Here is a 26,350-nt window from a genome sequence, read left to right on the forward strand (position 1 = left end):
ACGTAGAGAGTATGTTATATGGGCATTTGGTGAAGCTGTTCTCTTGAAAATACTTGTCAATTTTTCTATTACATGCTCTTTGTGCTTGCTTTAACCCATAAAGAGCTTTCTTCTATCTCAGAACTTTGTCTTAATGTCTTTTCACCACATAACCTAATGGTTGCTCGATATAAACTTTTTCTTTGAGGAATCCATTCAAGAAAGCAAACTTCACATCCATTTGAAAAGTCTTCTATTTTTTCTAAGTACCCAAAGAAATAATAAGTCTAATAGCTTCAAATCGGGCTACAGAAGCAAATACCTCATCATATTTTATGCCAGCCTTTTAACTATAAGCTTTTGTAACCGGCATTGCTTTGTGCTTTTCAATTTCTCCTTTGATATTTCTCTTCGTCTTGTACACCTATTTGACACCAATCGCCTTGTGACCTTTAGGAAAAGTAGTAAGTTGCCAAGTGTCATTCTTCACAATGGCCTTAATTTCTTCATCCACTGCGATTTTTCACTTTTCATCTTGTGCAGCTTCTTGAAAGTTGATTGGCTTACAATTAGAAAAGAGGCAAAAGAGAGTGAGATTGTCAAGTCTATTAGTTACCTCGTAGAGATCTTGAAAACTCCTTATACGTTCTTCGGTTCTTTCATTTAAGACAGATGGTAGTGAATCTTCACATTTAGTTGATAATGGTGAGATAGGTGGAGCAACTGACTCTTATTGTTCTTCTATTTGTTTTATTTGTGTATGATCATCTTCTTCAATGGGAAAGAAGTTGAAGTCATTCATAGTAGGCCAAAATTGTCCTTCTTTATTGAAAATTACATCTCTATTGATCATGATCTTCCCGTTGTTTGGATTGTATAACTTGTATCTTTTGGAATTGTTGTCATAGCCAATGAAGATAAACTTCTCACTTTTATCATCTAGCTTAGCTATTTTCTCCACATGGGTAATGCTTCTAAAACTCTCAGATAGGAAATGCCAGGATTTCTTCCATTCTATGCTTCTTATGGCATCTTGCCCTATACACTTTTTGTTGGAGATTGGTTGGATAAGTAGACTTCACATGCAATAGTTTTAGCCCAAAATTCTTTAGGTAGTCTCTTACTCTTGAGCATGCTTTTTGCCATGTCAAGAATGGTTTTGTTCTTCCTTTCTACAACGCTATTTTGTTGTAGGGATCTTAGAACTGTCAAAGGACGCCGAATTTCATTTGATTCATAAAACTTTACAAAATCTTTGTAAGTGAACTCTTTAAATCAATCAGATCTCAGGGCTTTAATATGGTATCCAATTTTTTTTCCACTACAGCTTTAAACTTCTTGAAAGATTAAAAAACTTCTGACTTTTGCTAAAAAAATACACCCAAGTTTTTTTTAAAATCATTGATAAAGAGAAAAAAAATAGTTACTTTTACCAAGGGAGCTTGGCTTGAATGGACTGAACACATAAATATGAATAAGCTCGAGTAACTTCTAAGCTCTTGATTTGGACTCCTTTGGAAAGTTGTTTCTAAACTGCTTGCCAAGTAAACATTCTTCACACAGTTGATTGGGATGATTGATTGAAGGTAGGTCTTTCACAATGTTTTTCTTTGATAGTAGCTCTAGTCCACCAAAGTTGAGATGTTCATATCGAAGATGCCAAATTCAGGTTAGATATTTACGACAAGCCTTGAGACACTTTACAACACCATTTTGAATATTTAAAGGAAACATTATATTCTTCGACATTCTCACCATTATAATTAGGTTTCCTTTGTCATCTCTTTAGAAAGAGGCTGTAATCTTTTAAGTGAATATCATAACCTTTTTCCAAGAGTTGACCTAGAGGATATTACTTTTCATACTGGGCACATAATAAATATTTGAAATTAATTGGTAGCTACCATCTTTTGCATGAAAAAGAATGTCTCCTCTGCCCTTTACTGGTACTTTTGAATCATCTCCAAAAGCAACATTGCCATTCACAGATTCATTTACTTCTATAAACATGCTTCTGTTTATGTTCATGTGATTACTAACACTTGTGTCAAGATATCATGTATTTTCTTGACCTCTACTTGTGTCATTGCATGCTAGTAAAACGTAACATCTTCACTATTCTTCTCTTCAACATAATTCACTCTCTCATCAATTCTGGTACTTAGAGCTCTATATTTTGAAGTATAATGCCCAAACTTTTGACAATTATAGCACTATACTTGGGATTTGTCATACCTCGATCTTAGATTGCCTCTACCTTGTCCTTTGGTTGAGCTTTCTCCTTTTCCATAATTGGAGTTGTTGTTTTTGAAAGTCAACGACCCCTACCTCGTCTTCGATCTCTACTTCAGACATAATCCCTTCTTTCATTGTCGGAGCTTTCTTCTTTCTTCTTTGGATTGATTTCCATCTTGAGGAGTTGTTCTTCAATCTCATACTTTTTCTTCATTTTTTCTTCATAGCCTTGCAACCTTCCTTGAAGTTTTTCGATTGTCATAGTCTCTAAATCTTTTATTTCCTCAACTGTCATAACAATATAGTCAAACTTCAATTTCACCGAACGAAGTATCTTTTCAAAGATCCTTACTTCGTTTAGCTCTTCACCATTTCTTTTTAATTCATTAGCAACAATCATAACCCGAGTAAAATAATCTGAAATAGATTCAGATACCTTTATATGTAAGGATTCAAATTCTCTTTTTAATGTTTGAAGATGAACATTCTTAACTTGTTCCCTCCTTTGTAAGTGGTTTCTAACTTCTCACATGCTTCATTTGAAGAGGTTGCACTAGCAATCTTTTCAAAAGCATCTTCATCTAATGATTGAAAGATGCGATACTTTGCTTTATTCTCTTTCTTTTTCAAGTCTTTCAAATTCTCCTTTTGCACCGCAAGTTGGGAGGAAAGTTTATCGTCCTCACCTGGGGGGGGGGGGCTCTGCTCTGCTCTGATTCACTACCCAGGGGGACTTATACCTGCTGCTAGAACTAGAATATATATTTTCTGTTTCCTACTTATATGAGCCCATATCCTTGCTTTTCTATCAATCTCTAATTCTAATCTCCCCCCCTCACCCAATAAGATATTATGGTGCCTGCATAGACCAAAATTTTGTTATGGCCCAATTCTGATCGATAATATATATCGGGATATCCCAAAATGGGACATGATAGATAGGAAAAGCACACTATTAACGAATTTTCAATCGTGGAAAAGTCTTTTTCCACAACTTCCCATACATCATGTGCACCTAAGGGAGCGTTCATTTTGATACTCTAATGGTCAAACTTGCTCTTTTTTAATTGTGGAACTTGAAATGATATCATGCCACCGTTTTCCATAATTCGCAAATTGAGCAAGAATTTGGAGATTCTGAATGCATAGATGGATTTGGAACGTATAAAAACCTTGGGAGGAACTATTGGAGAAAAATCAGTATTTTAATTTTTTTATAAAACTTTTTAAGATCGCTCTCATATAATATATAAGAATTTGTAACCTAGAAATCGTACCTTGAAACTTCGATTTGGCTTTTTCCGCTGAAGTGATTTAGGCTCCCAGATCACGATCTGTCACCACCACTCCTGTTAGATCACGATCCATCACCATCACGCTTATTAGATCACGAACTGTCACCAATGATCTTTCAGGTTATGACTCAGGTTTGATCTGCACTTGACGTGTGGGCGCCTTTATCACCACTAAAGCAACTAGCACGAGAAATTGTCCTCTCAAAATTAGAGAGAAAAATCTTTTTCTCTGATATGTATAAAGTTGTTGCTCTATTTTTCTTTAGAGAAAATAAGTATTTTTATATCTCCCTTTAGTGAAAACCCTAGGCTCCAAATAATGAAAATCAAAAGCCACGTTAATTGCTTTTTCTATAGGGGGCCCATCTTGTAAAATAACATAAAGCCTCTTACATACAAGCATATTAAATGAAGCCTCCCACTAAATGATATATTTAGGCTTTTGACCCAAATAGCTAGTTATCTTACTTATTAATCCAGTAGTGGTGCAGTCAATTAAATGAGCTAATCCGGGGATCATTTGGGAACATACAATAGTGGTTATAACAATTAGGCCTGTAATTAAACTAGCCTAATTATTTAATTTCAAATCTACTCCACTAAAAGATTGGAATTGACCTCCATAATTGTATGTTTGAATAAAATTTGTCCCAAGCCACATTGATTTCTTTACTGCACAATCCTTTGTACCACATCATTAATTTAATTCGATATCTCAACTGTTCAATTAATTTAATTACATCTTAATCCTTGATACTTACTGGTTTTCTCTAATGATCATTTTCAACATACTAAATATGTTGACACACTCTAACCAGAGAATTCTATTATCAAGTGCCGAAAACCCATCAAGAGATGTGTTGTACAATTTCTATATTATTAATTTATAACTCCAATACCCATAATTGCTCCCACCAAAATACCGGGTAATCTTGACTACAAGTATGTATCGTGCCTATTGGTAACTCAAATAGAATAACAATTACAATCATGAAATCATAATTAACTCAAGATTAAGATTACAGTAAAATCAATGCCGATGAGATTTAATAAGTCTGACACTTATTACAAAGTTAATTAAATCTCATATGTGATCCTGTTCAATGTAGTCGTACTACATCAATAAATTCATACGTGATTAAGACAAATCATTCAATGAATTTATTACAGTCTATACCTAAATAAAGTGTCCAACTTTATTTATCAACTGCGAACTAAATTTATTTAATCATAAGATAACTTGTATTTATGCCTTCTGTGAATCCACATGGTGATCACATAAATATATATAATATGATTAAATGGACTTTAACAAAATATTAATGCAGTTAAGATATTTAAATAAAATACCTCATTTATTTTATTAATCAGAAAAATTATTTATTACAATTAAATAAACATATATGCTTTTAAAGAGCATATTTTCCCAACAATCTCCCACTAGCTCTCAAAGCATATTTGACATCTCATGCATGCCCATGGATTCTAAGTGCAAGTTAAAAGGTTTCCCAGGTATGGCCTTAGTAAAAGGATTTGCCAAGTTTTGCTGTAACGCAATCTGAGTAACCCCCACATCATCTCTCTGCACTATATCCCTTACAAGATGATACTTTCTCTCAATATGTTTTTGTTTCTTGTGGTTCCTTGGTTCCTTAGATTGAGCTACCGCACCACTATTATCACAAAATAGTTTAAGGGGTGCAGTTACAGCAGGTATCACCTCAAGATCTTGTATGAACTTGCGGAGCCATACAACTTCTTTTGCAGCTTCGGATGCAACCACATATTCACCTTCAGTTGTGGAGTCTGCGATATAAGATTGTTTCACACTCCTCCAACTAATAGCTCTATTTCCCAATGTAAACACATAGTCGGAAGTTGATTTTCTGGAATTCTTATTTGACATAAAGTCAGAGTCAGTATAACCCATTGGAATGAGTTTATCACCAGAATACACAAGCATATAATTTTTAGTTCTTTTCAGGTACTTCATTATATGCTTGACCGTAGTCCAGTGTTCAGGTTAAGGATTAGATTGATATCTACTAACCATCCCTACCACAAAACAGATGTCTGGCCTAGTGCAAAGCATGGCATACATGAGACTTCCCACAACTTATGCATAGAGAACTCGTCTCATTCTCTCTATCTCTACAGATGTTTTAGATGATTGATCCTTAGAGAATTTAATTCCATGTTTGAATGATAATAAACCAGTTTTGGAAATTTCCATGCTAAATCTAGCCAATATCTTATCGATATAGACCGCTTGAGACAAGACTAAAGTTTTATTCTTCCGGTCTCGAAGTGACTTGATACCAAGAATATAACTTGCCTCTCCCAAGTCTTTCATATCAAATTGTTTTGTTAACCAACTCTTTATTGTAGTCAATACTCCTATATCATTTCCAATTAGGAGAATATCATCTACATAAAGAATTAGGAAGGCTACTGATTTTTTTTAAATTTTCTTGTACACACATGGTTCATCAATGTTCTGAATGAATCCAAACGATTTAATCGCTTGATCAAATCTGATGTTCCATGACTGGGATGCTTGCTTCAATCCATAAATGGATCTCTGCAACTTACATACCATTTTTTTTTGGCCTTTTTGTATAAATCCATCTGGTTGCTGCATGTAAATGTCTTCTTCAAGATGCTCGTTAAGAAAGGCAGTCTTGACATCCATTTGCCAAATTTCATAATCTAACATTGTAGTAATGGAGAGCAGAATCCTGATGGATTTAAGCATAGCAACCGGAGAAAAGATTTTCTCATAATCGATTCCCTCTTTCTGAGTAAACCTTTTGCTACTAATCTTGCTTTAAATATTTCCACCCTTTCGTCTACTCCTCTTTTTCTCTTATAGATCCACTTGCACCCTATAGGTTTTACCCCATTTAGTGCCTCTACAAGTTCCCAGACTTTATTAGAATACATAGATTCCATTTCTTGATTCATGACATTTTTCTAAAATTTAACATCTTTATCTATTAGAGCTTCGTTGTAGCTAGTGAGATCTTGTACATGTTCATTTGAGATAGCCGTATAGCTTTCTCCCAATAACATGTATCTCACAGGTAACGTAGTTACCCTCCCACTACGACGAGGTTCTAAAAGTGATGGTTGTTAAGGGATAATCATGTATTGATCATCTAGTTGTTGTTGTTCTTCTTATTCTGTAACAGGCGTTGAAAGCTGAGCATCAACCTGATCACCTGACAGTTTTTCAAGTATTACCTTACTCTTAGGTTTAAAGTTATTCATATAGTCTTCCTCGAGGGAAGTGAAATGTGTGCTCACGATCACTTTTTTATCTTAAGGACTATAAAATAAACCTCCCCTTGTTCCTTTGGGATACCCTACAAACATACAAACCTCAGAACGTGAATCCATTTTGTCTGCCTTTGGTTTCAGCACATGTGCTGGTGATCCCCAAATATGGACATGTCGTAAACTTGGTTTGCGATATGACCATAATTCTATTGGGGTTTTAGGCACTGACTTAGACGGAACTAAGTTCAAGAGGTATACTGCAGTTTCCAGTGCTAGTCCCTAAAAAGAGATTGGTAATGGCGAATAACTAAGTGTAGATCTCACCATATCCAAAAGAGTTCCATTTCTCCTTTCAGCTACCCCATTTTGTTGTGGTGTTCCCGGGGCAGTTTAATCATAAGATAATTACAATCATGAAATCATAATTAACTCAAGATTAAGATTACAGTAAAATCAATGCCTATGAGATTTAATAAGTCTGACAGTTATTACAAAGTTAATTAAATATCATATGTGATCCTGTTCAATGTAGTCGTACTACATCAATAAATTCATACATGATTAAGACAAATCATTCAATGAATTTATTACAGTCTATACCTAAATAAAGCCCCCAACTTTATTTATCAACTGCGAACTAAATTTATTTAATTATAAGATAACTTGTATTTATGTCTTCTGTGAATCCACATGGTGATCACATAAATACATATAATATGATTAAATGGACTTTAATCAAAATATTAATGCAATTAAGATATTTAAATAAAATACCTCATTTATTTTATTAATCAGAAAAATTGTTTATTACAATTAAATAAACATATATGCTTTTAAAGAGCATATTTTCCCAACAAAAACATGGGTCAACTACTAATCAATGGGGAACGACGGTCAACAATCAACATTGGTCCACGGTCAACAATTCGGTTCGGATCGGTTGACTTAACTCGGTTTTGTCTTGATTTGGTTCGGCTTGAAACAATGCGGTTCAACTCGGTGAGTTGACTTAGTTGTAGGATAGAAAACTTTTGGCGGCAATTATGGGGGTGTTCGGACTCCGATTATGCTGATTTTTGCGGCATTATTTTTGTCTCGTTGAACTCTTCGATTTGATATGCTCCAATGCTATGTGGAGCATCGATAACTAGCTCTAATACCACTTTGTTGGAGAATTCGAAGAATAAAAGATAAATTTTATTGGAGAAAGCTCAAGAACATCACAAGAAAAATTCACACACTCTCACAAAATATTCTTAGAAGTTTTGTTTTCCTTCTTATGCTTTCTTTTTTTTACACTTGATGCATATAACACAAATGGCATGGGTATTTATAGTGAATGAAAAACAAACATAATCATAACATACACATCACCTAACATGTTCCACCAAGCTTTCATCATAGTACCAAACATATTCCACTCATCTAACATGCTCTAAAGGAGTCCTTTAATGGCATCCAAAGTGTAAAGCTAATATTCACTCAATTAGATGCTTCATGGATATAACATTGTAGGATCATGATGATGGCGCATAATGATGAAGGGCCATGTTCAATTCAACACCTCATTCCACTTAAATGAATTATTCCTGTAAAACAAGTTTAGTGTTTTCAACAAGGAGAGCTCAAACTGTTGACAATTGAGTGCTTAAAACAGTTCTATCATCTTTGAGTTGTTGTATGTAATACTTATATTTTTTTTTTCAGTTGCTATTAATTTAAAAAAATACTCTTTCCATTATTGGCTTTTCAAGAATTATTTTTATTGCAGTTACGGAGTAGATAGTAAGGTCTTGTTTGGTACTGTTATTGGACATCTATAATTTTTAGACTATAACATTGAAATATTTGATAAATAATTACTAGTGTGGTTTGGAAGCTAAGTTTTTTCTTTTATCTCAAACTTGTATGATGAAAAACTTATAATAACCTTTTAATTTTTACAAAATATCTTATATAAAGTCATATTTATCAGAAACTATCAACTTTTATAATATAGTACCTCAATACCATATAAAGCTTAATCATTTACTTGTGATTAAAAATGTCAAATTACTTTTCCACCACAAAAAAAAAAACACCATTCTTACATCAAAAGAGAAATGACAAATTAATACATTAACTTAAAAGAGAAGAATAAAAATAGAGAGAGAAAATTATAGAATTTGAAATGTTATAGTGGTTTGTTCAATATAGAGAGAAATTAAAAAGAAGTCCACTAATATTTTGTAATTAGAAAACTAGCTATATAGACAATCCTAGATAAATTATATTATAGAATAGCCTAAATATATTTATCGTCACTAATAATAGGTTACGTATTCCTCAAGGTCAACAAGATGTCTAGCCCAAATTGTTTTTATTTTTATTTTTTAATTTTGTTTTTATCCAATAGCTGAGGTGTAATGGAGCAATAGTAATAAAAGTTGCTGTTAATTTTATGGTTCTCTTTTTCTAATTGTGTTTGTGTCAAATTAACGAGTACCAAATTTTCCAAAAAAATTAATCCTAGTGCTCTAGCCTAGTAGTAGTAGTAACCTAACTCATCAAAAAAAAAAAAAAAAACAAATGGAGATAGTGGGTTCAAGCTCTTGTAATCAAAAGACTCATATCTCTTCCACGTAATTGGTTAGAGAAAAAAAATCCTTCTTTATAAACGTGAGTAGACGGTGGATTTATTCCCTGAATATTAATCAGATAAAATTTGGACGATAACTTAAAGGTTAACTGTTGTGCAAATTTTAATGTACTCGCAAGCGCACGAATCTGTTGTAGTATAGATTAATGGTGACGAGTGTCGATCCCACGAGGAGGTGGATTTTAATTGTGTAGAATTAATTTTGTGAATGGGTGATTGGATTTGTGGTGGAAATGATTGAAATATGCTAAAACTTAAATTAAAATGGAGAGAATAAATTCTAAAATTGGTATTGAAATGGTGAGAATAAATTGAAGAGAATTCTATTGAAATGACGTACTTGGGTATCTGGATCCGTATCAACATGCATCATGGGCTAAATATTCCTTATTAATGCCAATTAAATCATGAAGGGGGAATCCACACCTCATGAACCACGCTCTAATCAATATGGTGCTAAGGGCTTATCGTGCCAAATAATAATAACCTTATACTAGAGGGCCGGTGAAACCAAGGCGGTACTAGACAAGATTAGTATTATTTGTCGACGAGAAGTCAAAACATCCACAAAAACTAGAGGGGAAGAGAAAATAATTTTACCAAATTAAGCCCATGACACATGTTGAGACTTCACCTTCAACCAAAGCTTGAAAGAAAATTAGCCACTCATAGTTGAACTAGGGGCAAAATGGGAATTTATTAAAATACGAAGAAAATACAAGATGGAGAGGGAAATACAGAAAATGGATCCCAAAAATGGATTCAGAGATATCAAATTAGGGGGGGAGGCCCCCTTTTTATAGATACATGGAGTAAATCATGGCCATCGGATTAAAAACAGTTTGGACGCTCAGGATTGCGCCACGTCATCAGTCAACAGTCCACGGTTTGACCACGCGGATGAACAGTAACACGGTTTGACCCGACTTTGAACAGTAACGCGGTTTGACCCGGATGAACAGTAACGCGGTTTGGTTGAAAATAATCCTGTGTGATGCATGCACCGTACGCGAGATTTTTCGTCCACTGATATGCTGCCACGTCACCATCAACAGTACATAAGAATTTTAGTCCAACAGGATCGTGACACCTCATCAGTCAATGCCACATCATCGGTCAATGCCACGTCATCATCCGTCTATGTGAACAGTGTCGTGAACAGTAACGTATACAGTACCGTACACGTGAATAGTACCGTACATGTGAATAGTGCCATTTTTCCTTTTATGCTCCTCCTAAGGTTTTCGACCGTCCTGAGTTCAAAAGTGATGTCCGTTTTGCCGTCTGATCTCTCCTTTATTGTGAAATGACTATAATGCCCCTAAAATACATAAAATACTTAATTAAAATAAAACACATGTAATTAAATCACAAGAAGGTTAAATATATAAAAGTAAGGGTTGTTAGTAAGACTTAAAATGTAAAATGACGGTTTTCTCCTTTATAAATATGCACTTTCTAACACTCAACACACCCCCCAACCAGCTTATTGCTAGTCCCTAGCAAATAAAGCGAAAACAAAATTCAAATTCAAAATAATTTTTTTTTTGTTTTAATAGAAACACTCGTATTTATTCCATCAGATTAATGATAGCAATCAAATAAAAGTATAAGCATTATCTCCAGTCTAAAGCAACATCACACCCACATCAACCATCCACATGAATTAGCCCAGTAGACTTTGTTTTAGCTACTCTCAAGAATGACATGTCAAACCCCAAAATCTCACTGGAAGTAGTGACACTCTCACAAATAAATTAATCCCAATAAAAATAGTCACTCCAATGAATGGTAATTGAGAGAGAAAATAATAAAGAAGTGATATCACATGCTCTCACCAAGATGAAATAAATATGCCCTCAGCTTAGAAATAATACGATCTCAAGTCAAATAAAATGTTAGTCAACCCACTTTATTTATCTTTTTTTTTTTTTAATTATGCATCACTACATCTTTTTAGCCCATATAACTAGCTTCTACTTCAAACTATAGTTCCCTAAAATCAAGAAGGACTTTTATTAGGACGAAACGTAGGCTAGGGACATGGCTAACAAAGAAGGAAAATAAGGAAAACAAAGTGTATGTTTGAGAAAAATGCAGAGAATTTTTTTTTTTTTTGGAAGTTGCAAGGTGGATTTCACCTATTTTTATTCTTTTGAAACAACAACTTTTGTTTTTGTTTTTGTTTTTGTTTTTTTTTTTTTTGCTTTTATTTGGCATAACTTCACTGAACAAAATAATTATTTACATTTTCTCAAACATAAATAGGTGATGGAACTTATAAGATATCGGGTAATACTCCAAATCGGAGTGGGTCAAGATGATAAGTTGACAAAGAAAAGGTTTTTTTTTTTTTTAAAGGCTCAAAAGGGTTAACTATGGATATTAAATAAAAGGGATGGCTTGAAAGGCTCAAACGGATCAAAGATGGCCTCTCCATCGTCTTTTAGGACTCTAAATAATCTTCCATATCTATTAGTTAGATGGGCCTCCAAATGTAGCAACACACTCTTTTTTCTTTTTCTTTTTTCTCTTTTTTTTATTTTACAATTTTTTTTTTAAGGGTTAACTCAAAAGTAATTTAGAGATCGTGTATAAAATAATAAACTGCTAAGCTGTATAAAGAGTGGGCAAAAGGGTTATTCTCCAAGAAAAATAATAGGCTCAAAAACTCACTTGGTACTTATTATGACATGTTCATTCCTTCAAGCAACTCACATTTGTCTCCGACATCAACATGTAAAGTAGCAAACATAGCGTAACATCACTTAAGACCAAAGATAATACAAATACTAAAATTTGAAATTAATCATGTCATCCAATGTTAAAACAAATCACACATTTTTTTTTTAAACATCATTCTACCCCCCAACCTATTCTAAACATGAAAGGAAAATATGCATGCAGAAATGTGAAAATGATGTATAAAAACTAATTAGAAAAGTTACACGTAAAATTAATTGTTCATCTGGAAATGACTCATTCAATGGTAATGATTCTGTAATTGTGTCAAAATGGAGACGAGAGAGGTGGTCCGCCACACCATTTTCTGTCCCTTTTTTATCTTTGAATTCCAAGTCAAATTCCTGCAAAAGTAACACCCAACGAATTAGTCTGGCTTTTGCATCTTTCTTTGTGAGAAGATATTTAAGAGCAGCATGATCTGTGAATATAATTATTTTACAACCAATGAGATATGATCGAAATTTTTCCAATGCAAACACTACTGCTAGCATTTCTTTTTCAGTAGTTGAATAGTTCAACTGTGCATCATTCAATGTCATACTAGCATAGTAAATAACATGGGGAATTCGATCAACTCTTTGTCCTAATACTGCTCCTACTGCATAATCAGATGCATCACACATTAGCTCAAATGGTAAGTTCCAGTTTGGGGCCTGAATGATGGGTGATGATGTCAACAACTGTTTTAATTTTTCAAACGCCATAAGACATGAATCATTAAAGATAAAAGGTACATCCTTAGCAAGTAAATTGCATAAGGGTCTAGAAACTTTGCTAAAATCTTTAATGAAACGTCTATAGAAACCAGCATGCCCAAGGAAAGATCTTACTTCTCTGACTGTTTTGGGTGGAGGAAGATTAGAAATGAGATCCACCTTGGCTTTGTCAACCTCAATACCTTTGCTCGAAATGATGTGACCGAGAACAATACCTTGTTTTACCATAAAATGGCATTTCTCCCAATTTAAGACCAAGTTCTTCTCGATACATCTCTGCAGAACTAGTGTTAGATGATGTAAACATTGATCAAACGAGTCACCAAAGACAGAAAAATCATCCATAAAGACTTCAAGGAATCGTTCCACCATATCAGAAAAAATGCTCAACATGCATCGTTGAAATATAGCAGGTGCATTACATAATCCAAATGACATTCTCCTATATGCAAATGTGCCAAAAGGGCAAGTGAAAGTAGTTTTCTCTTGATCTTTTGGTGCTATGGGAATCTGATTATATCCTGAGTAACCATCTAGAAAGCAATAAAATTCATGGCCTGCTAATCTATCAAGCATTTGATCAATAAATGGTAAAGGAAAATGGTCTTTACGTGTGACAGAATTCAATTTTCTATAATCAATGCATACACGCCATCCTGTAGTCACTCTAGTGGGTATCAATTCATTATCAGCATTGGTAACTACTGTGACTCCTGACTTTTTAGGGACAACTTGTACAGGACTGACCCATGAACTATCAGAAATTGGGTAAATGATACCTGCATCTAATAGCTTAAGGACCTCAGTTCTAACAACTTCTTTCATGTTAGGATTTAACCGACGTTGCATCTCCCTAGTAGTTTTAGCATTTTCATCAAGGTGAATGTAATGCATGCAATCTACTGGGTTTATACCTTTAATATCTGCTATGGTCCATCCTAATGCTTCTTTGTGCTCTTTTAAAACATCCAACAACTTACCTTTTTGTTCGTCATTTAGGGATGATGAGATGATTACCGGCAGAGTACTTTCTTCTGCCAAAAACGCATATTCCAAAGTGTTGGGCAATGGTTTGAGCTCGAGTTTCGGTGGTGATTCTGATGATGGAATGAGTTGCTTCTCTGATGGTGCTAGTTGCTCAACTCTTGACTTCCATTTATTAGTGTCCATAGATGGTGCTGAGTCAAGCAGGGCGTTGACCTCATCAACCGATCTGTCAATATCAAAATCAAAACCAAAGTGAGTTAAACATGTTTGTAAAGGATCATCACTAAGGTTTGAAAGAAAAGTGTCATCAACTAATGCTTCGATTAAATCCACATCAACAATTCCATCATCTGCACTGTGAGGTTGTTTGGCAATGTTGAAGATGTTCAGCTCCATAGTCATGTTGCCGAAGGACAACTGCATATTTCCAGTTCTACATTGAATGTGAGCATCCGCAGTTGCCAAGAAAGGTCGGCCTAGAATAATGGGGATGTGCTTCCTTGAATCCTGTATTGGTTGAGTGTCAATTACAATGAAGTCAACAGGAAAATAAAATTTGTCTACCTGGATAAGCACGTCCTCCACAATACCACGAGGTATTTTTGTGGACCGATCTGCAAGTTGTAACACCACTGGAGTTGGGTGTAATTCTCCCAGTCCAAGTTTCACAAACACTGAATAAGGTAACAGATTTACACTAGCTCCTAAATCCAACAAAGCATTCTCAATTGTGTGGTTCCCTATACTACATGAGATAGTGGGGGAGCCTGGGTCTTTGCATTTTAAAGGAATTTTATGTTGGAGTATAGAACTAACGTTTTCTGTTAAAAATGCCTTCTTTTGAACATGCATGTTTCTCTTTTTAGTACAAAGGTCTTTAAGAAACTTGGCATAAGATGGAACTTGTTTAATAGCATCAAGCAAAGGGATATTAACACTTACCTGTTTGAAGATTTCAAGAATCTCACCTGTGGATTTTCCCTTTTTTCCTTTCGCTAACCTCTGAGGAAATGGAGCTTTGGGAACATATTCTTGTGGGTTGGTTTCTTCTTTCTCCTCCGGTGATGAGTCATCAACATTCACAGGTACAATTTGATTTTCTTTTGTCACTGGCATCTCCACTTTGTTGTCGACTTCTTTTCCTTTTCGCAAGGTCATTACTGCTTTGACCTCTCCATGCTGTTGTGGTGAACTGGTACTTGCTTCATGTACTCCGTTAGGATTAGGCACTGGTTGACTTGGAAACTTACCTTTCTCAACGGTCATTGCCAAGGTTTGAACTGAAGAAGCAAGTTGTACCACCATCTTCTCGAGGCTTGAAACAGATTGAGCTTGTGAGTTGAAGCCTGCTCTCAACTCATTTCGTAGTCCATCAATGGTGCGGTTCTGTTGCTCAATCGTGGAGTGAGTAACATTCCTAAAATTCTGGAATGCATCCTCCCATGGTCTAGGTTGAGAGTGGTTCTGGTTCTGATTGTATGGTCTAAATGGTGGCTGAGAGGCTTGAGGATTTTGTGGAATTGGTGGAGCTGGAGCTGTTGGTCCATTCTGTTGGAATCCTTGAGACCATGAAAAATTGGGGTGGTCTCTCCATCCAGGGTCATATGTGTTGGAGTATGGGTTGTAATTTGATGGCTTTCTCATTACACCTATGGCATTGGCTTGATCTGAGTATGAGTCATGGTCATGTGGCTCTGTTGATTTAGCAGTCGATAATGATGCTATTTGTCGAGAGAGACCTTCAATTATCGCTTTGACTTCTTTAATTTCTGAACTTGATTCACCAATTTGAACCTCATTCACTCCTTTAATTCTTCTAGTAGTCCTGAGTGATCGACTCCGTTGTTGGGAATTATCTGCTTGTCGCTGGAAGAATTCCCAAATCTCTGATGCACTTTTTGACATTAGCTCTCCTCCACTCGTTGCCATTAGCCATTCTTGCACATTTGGCAATAATCCTTCCAAAAAGTATTGGCATTGGTGCCATTTCTCGTACCCATGATGTGGACACTTCAAGAGTAGCCCATTGAATCGCTCCCATGTGTCGAAAAATTGCTCGTCATCTTTCTGGGTAAACTCCGAGATTTCCCTGCGAATAGCATTGGTTTTATGCACTGGGAAATATTTATTTAAAAATTTTGTAACCATTTGTTCCCATGATGCAATGCTATTAGCAGGCAATGTATTAAGCCATGAACGAGCTCTATCTTTTAAAGAAAATGGGAATAGTCTAAGTTTAACATTATCATCTGAAAAATTCTCATATTTGAATGTTTGACAAATGGCATGAAAATCATTCAAATGATTATATGGATCCTCATTTTCTAGGCCATAAAATGTAGGGAGACAATTTAACACACTAGGTTTTAATTCAAAACTCCTAGCAGCTACATTTGGGTATCTTATGCATGACGTGCTCAAATTAGCTAAGGGACTAAAATAGTCCTTAAATGGCCTCTCCTGTGGTGCTTGTAAATCCATTTTATTTTTAACGTGTTTGTGTGTGCGAAGTGTTTTTTCTAATTCAAGGTCTATAGGTTCAAGATTAGGTAATAATGACCTACGACCATGCATGCAAAATAAATAAAATAAAAATAAAGATGCAAACAAAACAAAAAATAAAGATGGGAACAAAACAAATAAAAATAAAGAAGAGGGAGAAATTACGATACTAACCTTATTGCGCTATTACAACCTTTCTATAAAAATACACAAAAATAAATACGTGAAAGAAATTAACTAAAAATTAAATTAATAAGATAAACAAAAAAAAAATTACAAAGAAAAATAAATGGAAAATTAAATTACAGAATTTTAAAGAAGAGAAAAAGAAAAGAAATACTAACCTTTATATGTAAATTCATTTTTTTTCTTTTTCTTTTTTTAATTAAAAAAAATACAAGAAAACAAATAAAAGAAATTATTCACAAAAATTAATTCTATGAATTAAAATTACTTACCTCCCCGGCAACGGCGCCAAAAACTTGTTGTGCAAATTTTAATGTACTCGCAAGCGCACGAATCTGTTGTAGTATAGATTAATGGTGACGAGTGTCGATCCCACGAGGAGGTGGATTTTAATTGTGTAGAATTAATTTTGTGAATGGGTGATTGGATTTGTGGTGGAAATGATTGAAATATGCTAAAACTTAAATTAAAATGGAGAGAATAAATTCTAAAATTGGTATTGAAATGGTGAGAATAAATTGAAGAGAATTCTATTGAAATGACGTACTTGGGTATCTGGATCCGTATCAACATGCATCATGGGCTAAATATTCCTTATTAATGCCAATTAAATCATGAGGGGGGAATCCACACCTCATGAACCACGCTCTAATCAATATGGTGCTAAGGGCTTATCGTGCCAAATAATAATAACCTTATACTAGAGGGCCGGTGAAACCAAGGCGGTACTAGACAAGATTAGTATTATTTGTCGACGAGAAGTCAAAACATCCACAAAAACTAGAGGGGAAGAGAAAATAAATTTACCAAATTAAGCCCATGACACATGTTGAGACTTCACCTTCAACCAAAGCTTGAAAGAAAATTAGTCACTCATAGTTGAACTAGGGGCAAAATGGGAATTTATTAAAATACGAAGAAAATACAAGATGGAGAGGGAAATACAGAAAATGGATCCCAAAAATGGATTCAGAGATATCAAATTAGGGGGGGAGGCCCCCTTTTTATAGATACATGGAGTAAATCATGGCCATCGGATTAAAAACAGTTTGGACGCTCAGGATTGCGCCACGTCATCAGTCAACAGTCCACGGTTTGACCACGCGGATGAACAGTAACACGGTTTGACCCGACTTTGAACAGTAACGCGGTTTGACCCGGATGAGCAGTAACGCGGTTTGGTTGAAAATAATCCTGTGTGATGCATGCACCGTACGCGAGATTTTTCGTCCACTGATATGCTGCCACGTCACCATCAACAGTACATAAGAATTTTAGTCCAACAGGATCGTGACACCTCATCAGTCAATGCCACATCATCGGTCAATGCCACGTCATCATCCGTCTATGTGAACAGTGTCGTGAACAGTAACGTATACAGTACCGTACACGTGAATAGTACCGTACATGTGAATAGTGCCATTTTTCCTTTTATGCTCCTCCTAAGGTTTTCGACCGTCCTGAGTTCAAAAGTGATGTCCGTTTTACCGTCTGATCTCTCCTTTATTGTGAAATGACTATAATGCCCCTAAAATACATAAAATACTTAATTAAAATAAAACACATGTAATTAAATCACAAGAAGGTTAAATATATAAAAGTAAGGGTTGTTAGTAAGACTTAAAATGTAAAATGACGGTTTTCTCCTTTATAAATATGCATTTTCTAACACTCAACATTAACCCCATAAATTTATGTTTGTATAGATCAATAAATTTGTAGATGAAAATTCCTAACACCATGCATATGAATGATGCAATTTCATAATATCGTCAACTCAGACGTCAGGTGTATATTCTCGTCACGTGTCCACACTCTTTCTTTAGTACGAAGTTCAACTCTCAACCTCTTTTCATTTGTCAACTTTGTCTCTTGCTAAATTGACAGAAATATGTGCGAGTTCAAAGCAATGGTCTTTTGACACATACACACCCATAATTTGTTGTAAATTCCCACTCCCCATTCTTGCCTTCACCTTTTAATTTGTGACTCCACTCCCTCTTATAAAACTACTAGGTTGAAGATTAAAAATAATAATAATAATAAGGGTTCCTCTATGATGTTGTAATTTTTTTACAGTATCAATAATGTTTTTAATTGTGTACCATTAGATTTAATCAATGGTAAATAATATTTGTAGTAAAAAAAAATAATGGTAAACGGCTAACAAACGTGTAAGGAGTGGAGAAGTTTATAAAATAACTATGACTATCCTTAGAGTTTGAAACAATTTCACTTAAATAACATAATTTATTTAAAATTATTTTTTAATCCTCCTTTAAATTTGAAATGTGATAATTTTTTTAAATAAATCTTCCAAAATCTATTACCATTAAGTATAAAATATAATGGTAGGTTATTTAACACAAATCAAATAAATAAGTTGCAATTGCAAAATTTATATATGATATAATAGTAATAAATAACACAACTAAGTACATATAATTAAGTAAATGTCATAGTTATATCAATAAACTCATTGTTGAGATTGCTTGTAACATAAAAATTACTTAATCACACATGTTTTAATAAAGTTTAATATCGTATATTAAAATACTCATTATTTTATATAATATTAAGGGCCATTGTATAATTGATCATGAAGTATGTATTATTTTTAACACTCATTTAACGTACTTATTCTCTGAACTTTATATTTATCTTACAATTAATATCTTTACATGATAGGAATTTTAAGTTTTATAAGCCTATATATTTTCATTTTTTTTCAAATATCACTTTATTAATTTCATAAAAGTTAAATCTAATATATATTCCTAATGAGTTTTAGTTTATGAATCGTGAAAAATTATTTTATAGATATCCTTTGATTGTAATTATAAAATTTTATGTTATTAAGAGTCATTACTTTTGTTATGATAATTAATAGTGACAATAAATAAAATATTGCCTTCAATAATATTTACGTGGGAAAAAAAGTGAAAGAAAATCATTTATATTTTTAGATTTTTATTGACATGGTAGGAAATTATCTTAGCCTTATAAAATTTAACTTTCACAATCTTGTTTTCATTTTATTTCAAATGTCACTTTGTTAATTTCATAAAAGTTAAATCTAACACATATTCCTAATTAACTTTAGTTTATGAATCATGAAAGATTATTTTATTGTTATTCTTTGATAGTAATTATAAAAATTTTATGCTACGAAGAGTCATTACTTTTATTATGATAATTAATAGTGACAATAAATAAAATATTACATCAAATAATATTTAATGGACAAAATGAGGAAAAAAATCATTGTAGGTTTTTATATTTCCATTATAAAGATATGGTTTGGGATACTTTAACTTAAAATTTTGATACAATATTTGAGCCACTAATATCTCATAGTCTAATGGTTGATATTGAAAGTCAAAGCAACATTTCATAATGTTATATCCTCCACCATTGAATTGCATGAAATAAATAGTTTAATTTTTTTGATAAAAATTTAAATAAAAATATTTCTCACCCATATAGTATTATTAATAAAACACATATAAAATAGTTTATTGCAATGCTTTCTATTATCATTATTGTTTAGGTATTAATGGTTTGTAATTAAATTCATACAATACAAATTATTACAAGACTTTGTGTTAAATAACCTACTTGATATTATATTTTATACTTAATGGTAACTGATTTTGGAAGATTTATTTAAAAGAGATGATATTATATTTTATACTTAATGGTAACTGATTTTAGAAGATTTATTTAAAAGAGATTATCATATTACAAATTTAAAGGAGGGATGAAAAGTAATTTTAAATAAAATATACTAATGGTTCACAATTAATACATTATTGATGCTGTAAAAAAATTCTAATGGTGCACAATTAATACATTATTGATGCTGTAAAAAAATTTACAGCATCATAGAGGAACCCTAATAATAATCCATTAAGGCACAGAAACTCAGAAAGTGAAATTTTTTTAATTCAATAATTATGTAAGGGTAAACTCACTGTGAATCACAAATTAATTAGAAATAAAAATCTTAAAAACATACTTAATTTTACTCATTTTAATAAATTTTTATTCAGTACTGAGCTGAGTCATCCTACGTCAAAAGCTATATGCATTATTACTCATTACGCAATGAAATTACACTACAGTTATGATATTACCAGACAAGGCATGTAGCTACTCGACTAATGTCTCTCTTCATCTACTATCTCTTGTCACCATATATGATCACAATTAAGGTTCAAAAGGTTTTATTGGATACAAATATTGTAGGGCCCTAATTCTTATTAATGTTGCGCGTTATCTGTTTCATTTAATTTATTGGGTTGGCATTTTTTGGCCAGTAGCCAAATTACCTCCAAGCTAGGTTACTTTTCAAGAAATTTCCAAATCTTTGTCTCTTCATAATTTTAATGCGTGTCAATTCAATCGTTAAAACTTCAGGCACTTGATTTTAGTTGAATCATTCGAGATTTTCTTGGAATTACAGAGAATAATTTCTCAAATTGTGGATCATATTACTAATTATATTTTATTCTGCTTTAAAAAATGTTTTTGAAATGCAGATGATTTACTTAATACTTTCGAATTCATCTTTTCTTCAGCATCGTCGGGAACATTTAAAATTTAAATTTAAACTGATGAATTTGTGATAATTTATTCTTTGGCTATCTTAAATTTTGTCTTTAATTAAAGAAATAAATATTTAAAAGGAAAAAAGACACTTACACTCTTAAAATTTGAGAAAACGATCACAAAGATTCTCAAGTTTTCAAAAGGGATACCAAGACCCCCTTTTTGACCATAATACTCTTTAAATTTAGTAATTTAGAAAAATGACTTTGAAGTTTTTTAATTAATACTAATTTAATATAAATAATATAATTGATCTAATAATATAAAATTATTTTTAATATTTAAAATAATATTAAATTATTATATTTATTTTAATTATATATTTGTATTTATTATAGAGATTTTTAACAAATATTTGGGTTAAATAGATTTACAATTAACAAAATACCTCCTTATTAATAATATTAAAATTATTTTTAATAATACCCAAAATAATTTTGATTTTAATTAATTAATTTTAATATTATGTTTCTATCTATTATTAAAATTTCTTTAATGTAATAAATTAGGTCTAATAGATTGTAAAATATAAAAATATTTTTAAATATTGAAATTATTTTAAAATGTATACATTTTTACATTTATTTTAATGCTATATTTCTATTTATTATAAAATGTTGGGGTCAACATTTTTGAGTTTATAACATCAAAATGTATTATTGTCAAAAGGAGGTTTTAGTGTCCCTTATTGAAAACTTAGGGGTCTTTGTGATTATTTCCTCAAAAAGGGTGTAGGTGTCCTTTTTCCTTTTTTTTTTTTTTGAAGTGAATATATAACTTTCATTTATTGGAAATAGGAAATAACGACATAATTTGAGGTGGGAAAGATCCCTGCTAGATTACAGGATTTTCAAAATCTAAAGCTTTCTTGGCTAAAGAGTGAGCTATGACATTACATTCTCTTGGTATATGATGAATTGAAAACTGATTCAATCTCTGAATGCTTTCTTGAATGTCTGCAATTATCCAAGAGGTTTCTATTATGTTGTCTTTCTTGCTCAAGATTAAATCCATCACTTCTTGCGAGTCTGATTCTATGATCATTAGAGAGTACCCTGCATTCTGAGCAATCTTGATACCTAAGTTTACAGCTTCAGCTTCCATGTGAGTACTGCTGCGTTGGAACATAGATCTTTGAATAGTAGCTGCCGCTACCTCTCCATTTGAGTCTCTTACAACCACTCTCAACCTAGCTATTTGGTTCTTAATCTTCACTGCTGCATCCACAATAATTTTAAACTAGCCACTAGAAGGGGGGTTCCAGACCTGCTGTCTATTTATTTACTACTTTTTCGAAGCTTTTGTAGATGGCTTTTTTATTCTTCTGTAAGATTCCAAGCTTGCCTCAGCCTAACAATTGATAATTGTAAATCTTCTCTCTTATTCTTAAAGATGAAAAGATTCTGTGAGTACCAAATGGCCCAGCATAGAACAACTATAATTACAACTCTTTTTTGCCTTTTTTTTCCCTAAGTTTCTAGCAACACAACCATCAAATCTTGGTGTTCCAGCTTATTAATCTCCTCTGCAAAATCAGTATTCTTCTACACTTTTTTAGCTGATTTGTATTCTAATAGTGCATGAATAACATCCTCACTTTTCAATTTGCATCTTTGACAAATAGGGCTCTCGACAATCTTCCTTCTCCAAAGATTAGAAGTTGTTGGCAAGAGATTCTTAACTGCTCTCCACATGAAAATCTTAATTTTTTTTTGGTAACTCAGTAGCCCAAATAACATTCCATTGACTTTGCGAGGTGTCTGAGCTGCATGGGTTGTCTGGGAACTTTGGCTTCAATGTAATATGATATCCACTTTTAACTGAATATCGCCTATATTTATCATAGTGCATAAGTACTGATCTGGCTTTGGAATCTTTGGGAGCTGAATTCGAACAATCATGGTTGTATCTTCCTTAATAAAGTGCTGATAAATCTTTTCCTTTTTCCAGTGCTGATTCTCATCAATCAGTTCAGCTACTACTGCTTGAGGGTCCATTGTTGGTGGTGAGAAAGGTTTAAAAGCTTCCGGTCTTGGCAACCAATTACTTTTGGAGATGCACACCTGGTTTCCAGAGTCTATTTTCCACTTTAAGCCTTTCTGTAAAATCTGTCTACCCCATATAATGCTTTTCCAGACAAAAGATGAATTTCATCCTAATTTTGCCCCCATGAAATTGGATTGTTTGAAATACTTTGCCTTCAACACTCTTAACATTAAAGATTAAGGATGCTGGATAATTTTTCATCCTTGTTTCGCAATCAATGCTTGGTTGAAACTTGAGAAATCACGGAAACCCAACCCTCTTCGCATCTTTGCTTGACAAAGTTTCTCCCATTTGGCCCAATGAATGCCTCTACGATCTATTTTTGATCTCCACCAAAATCTGGCTATTGCTTTTTGAATATCTTCACAAATGCTTGAAGGGAGCTTGAACACATCATTGCATATGCCAGAATCGCTTGAGCCACTGCATTTATAAGCCCCCCCCCCCCCCCCCACTTGAAAAAAATTTACTTTGCCAGCTAGATAGCTTGTTCAAAACCTTCAATTTTATCTCATTGAAAAAGCTAACTTTTCTCCTCCCCACTATAGATGGTAAACCGAGGTATTTTTCATGCTTTGAAACTACATTGAGTTGAAAAATACCCTTGATTATGTCTACCTGGCCAGCATAAACATTGCTATTGAAGAACATGAAGGACTTCTCATAGTTAAAAATCTGCCCTAATGCTGAAGCATAACAATAAAAAATGCTTTTCAGGTTGCTGCAATCTTTGTTTGTTTCTCTTGTGAACACTAAACTATCATCCGCAAAATAGTAAGTGTGTAATTGATAGATTGTTGTTAAACCTCAAGCCATGTATGATCTGGTTTCACTCCACCTGCACAAGCATGTTGGACAAGACTTCTGCACATAAAATGAATAAATATGGTGATAAGGGACAACCCTGTCTCAACCCTCTTTAAGGTTGGATTTGACCCTTTGGCACCCATTTATCATAACTAAGAAGTGATACATTTAATTGTCAAATCAATCCAATTAGTAGAGAAACCTAGCTTCTGCATTGTACACCTCAAAAAGTTCCATTCCACCCGCTCATATGCTTTATTTATATCTAATTTTAAAGTTATCAATCCTTTCTTTTTTCCTTTGCCCTGTCTTATCTTATTAAGACATTCATAACCAATGATTATGTTGTCTATAATAAGTCTATTCAGAATGAACACACTTTGATTTGGGGATATAATTTTATCTAGGATATGCTTCAACCTATTAGCCATTGATTTTGCAATAATTCTATAAATAACATTACAAAGGCTTATGGGTCGAAATTCACTCACTGATCTAGGCTTTGTGGCTTTTGGGATTAACGCTATATAAGTGTGATTGAGGGGTGCTAGGTTACCTTTCTCGTTGAGGATGTATAAACAAGTGGTAATCACTCATTCTTTCACTGAACTTCAGTGTTTTTAGAAGAAAGCAGTAGGTAAAGCTTCAGTGACTTCTTCTTCCGTAAATGGTGCATCTAGCTAGTTGTTCATCTCTCCATTCACCTTAACGCTCATATCTTTAAGTGCTGCTTCAATTTGCTCTGCATTAGGGTATGTTGTTGTGAAGAGATTCGTAAAGTGTTCACAAAAAATCTTCTCCACTTTGCTGCTTTCCTCTGTCCACTCCCCATGTTCATCTAGTATCTCCTTAATTCTATTCTTTTCTCTTTTTGCTGAAGCTTTAGAGTGAAAAATTTTGTGTTTTTATCCCATTCTTTCAGCCAATCTACTATTGACCTTTGCTTCCAGAAAATTTTCTCGTCTAAAAGAATGTTGTAAATCTACCATTCTGTTTTCTTTAATTCATCTCCACAATCATAATGACTGAAGTCGTGCCTGATGGTTTTCAACTTGTTCTCTAGCTATTTCAATTGTTTCTGCCTTCCTCCAAACTCCTTTTTGCTCTAAAGCTGCAGCTCTCCCAACAATACTTTTGCCCTTTTTTTGAACAATTCGACTGGATTCTCTTTATTCCATTTACTCTTTTCTTGCCACTCTTGCTGGGCTATCTCTTTGCATTTTTCATAAGCGCTCCACATCTCTTCATAGTGCACTCTTTGAAAAGTTCTCCTTTTGTATCTTTGGCCCTCATCTTTCCTGATTATCTCCATCAAAATGAGACTGTGATATGAGCTCCATGAGATTATATTCTGAGCTGTTGTCTTTTGGTACAAGCTACACCAATTTTGATTACAAAGGAATCTATCCAGTCGCTCCTCAATCAAATGGGGGCCAAATCTTCTATTTGACTAAGTAAATGGGTAGCCATTCAAACCCAAGTCAGTCAACCCACAATCCCTGACAACTTGCCTAAATTCATGCACTCTACTTGAATTTTTCTCATTTCCCCCCATTGTTTCATTTAAGTTAAGGATTTCGTTAAAATCGAAACAGAGCCATGGCAAAAATGACATACTTGCTAGCCTTCGTAAAAACGTCCAAGTATGTTTTTTTTTTTTTTTTTTCTTTGATTCAGGGTGACCATAAACGTCTGTGCATCTCCAAAAACTTCCATTCTCATTGTGAATAACAACATCTATATGGTGCTTACTCTACGATTTCACTTTTAAGCTGACATTCGAAGTCTATAACAATGCCAATCAGCCTCCCATTCCACTTCTATCTACTACAAAGCAATTGTCAAACTTCAAAAATTTCCTTTTAATTTCCATTTGCCTAGCCATCATTTTTGTTTCACAAATAAATAAAATATGAGGTCTAAGCTCTTGGAGAAGTTTCTGAGCTCCCCGAAACGTTCAGGTCTTCCCCAAACCCCAAACATTCCAACTTATGATTTTCATAATTGTCGGCGGTGCTGGATTCCAGCCATCGCCGATTGGTCCCCTTGCAAAGCTCTATCTCCCTCTACTGTAATAGTTTCCTTTGTCTGATATTTCCCTTTACCAGCAGCCTTTGGTGAATAATGGCTCCGTTGAGTAAGTTCCTTTTTGTGTCCATCCCTTGTTCTTTTTTAATTTTGGTCTTTCAAGGTTTAGCTCACTAGCTAGTCTTTTAGCCCTGATGATCTTCTCTTGCATCTCTTTTTTACCGTCCACTCTTCGAGCTTGTAATTTCCATCTACGAATCTTGGGCTTCAAGCTTACTTCCAGCCCGCTTTTCGCA

General features: G+C 33.6%; 1 non-coding gene and 1 pseudogene across 1 annotated transcript; one reads left to right on the forward strand and one right to left on the reverse strand.

The window, feature by feature from the left end:
• Nucleotides 1-26,350, reverse strand: part of LOC127898877 (uncharacterized) — a 147,233-nt pseudogene that overhangs the window by 35,854 nt on the left and 85,029 nt on the right.
• Nucleotides 15,868-15,971, forward strand: LOC127898963 (small nucleolar RNA R71). The gene has a single exon (XR_008050731.1). It is a non-coding gene; the product is annotated as a small nucleolar RNA R71 (small nucleolar RNA).

Source organism: Citrus sinensis, chromosome 7 (assembly GCF_022201045.2).
Source record: "Citrus sinensis cultivar Valencia sweet orange chromosome 7, DVS_A1.0, whole genome shotgun sequence".
Lineage (NCBI taxonomy): Eukaryota > Viridiplantae > Streptophyta > Magnoliopsida > Sapindales > Rutaceae > Citrus > Citrus sinensis.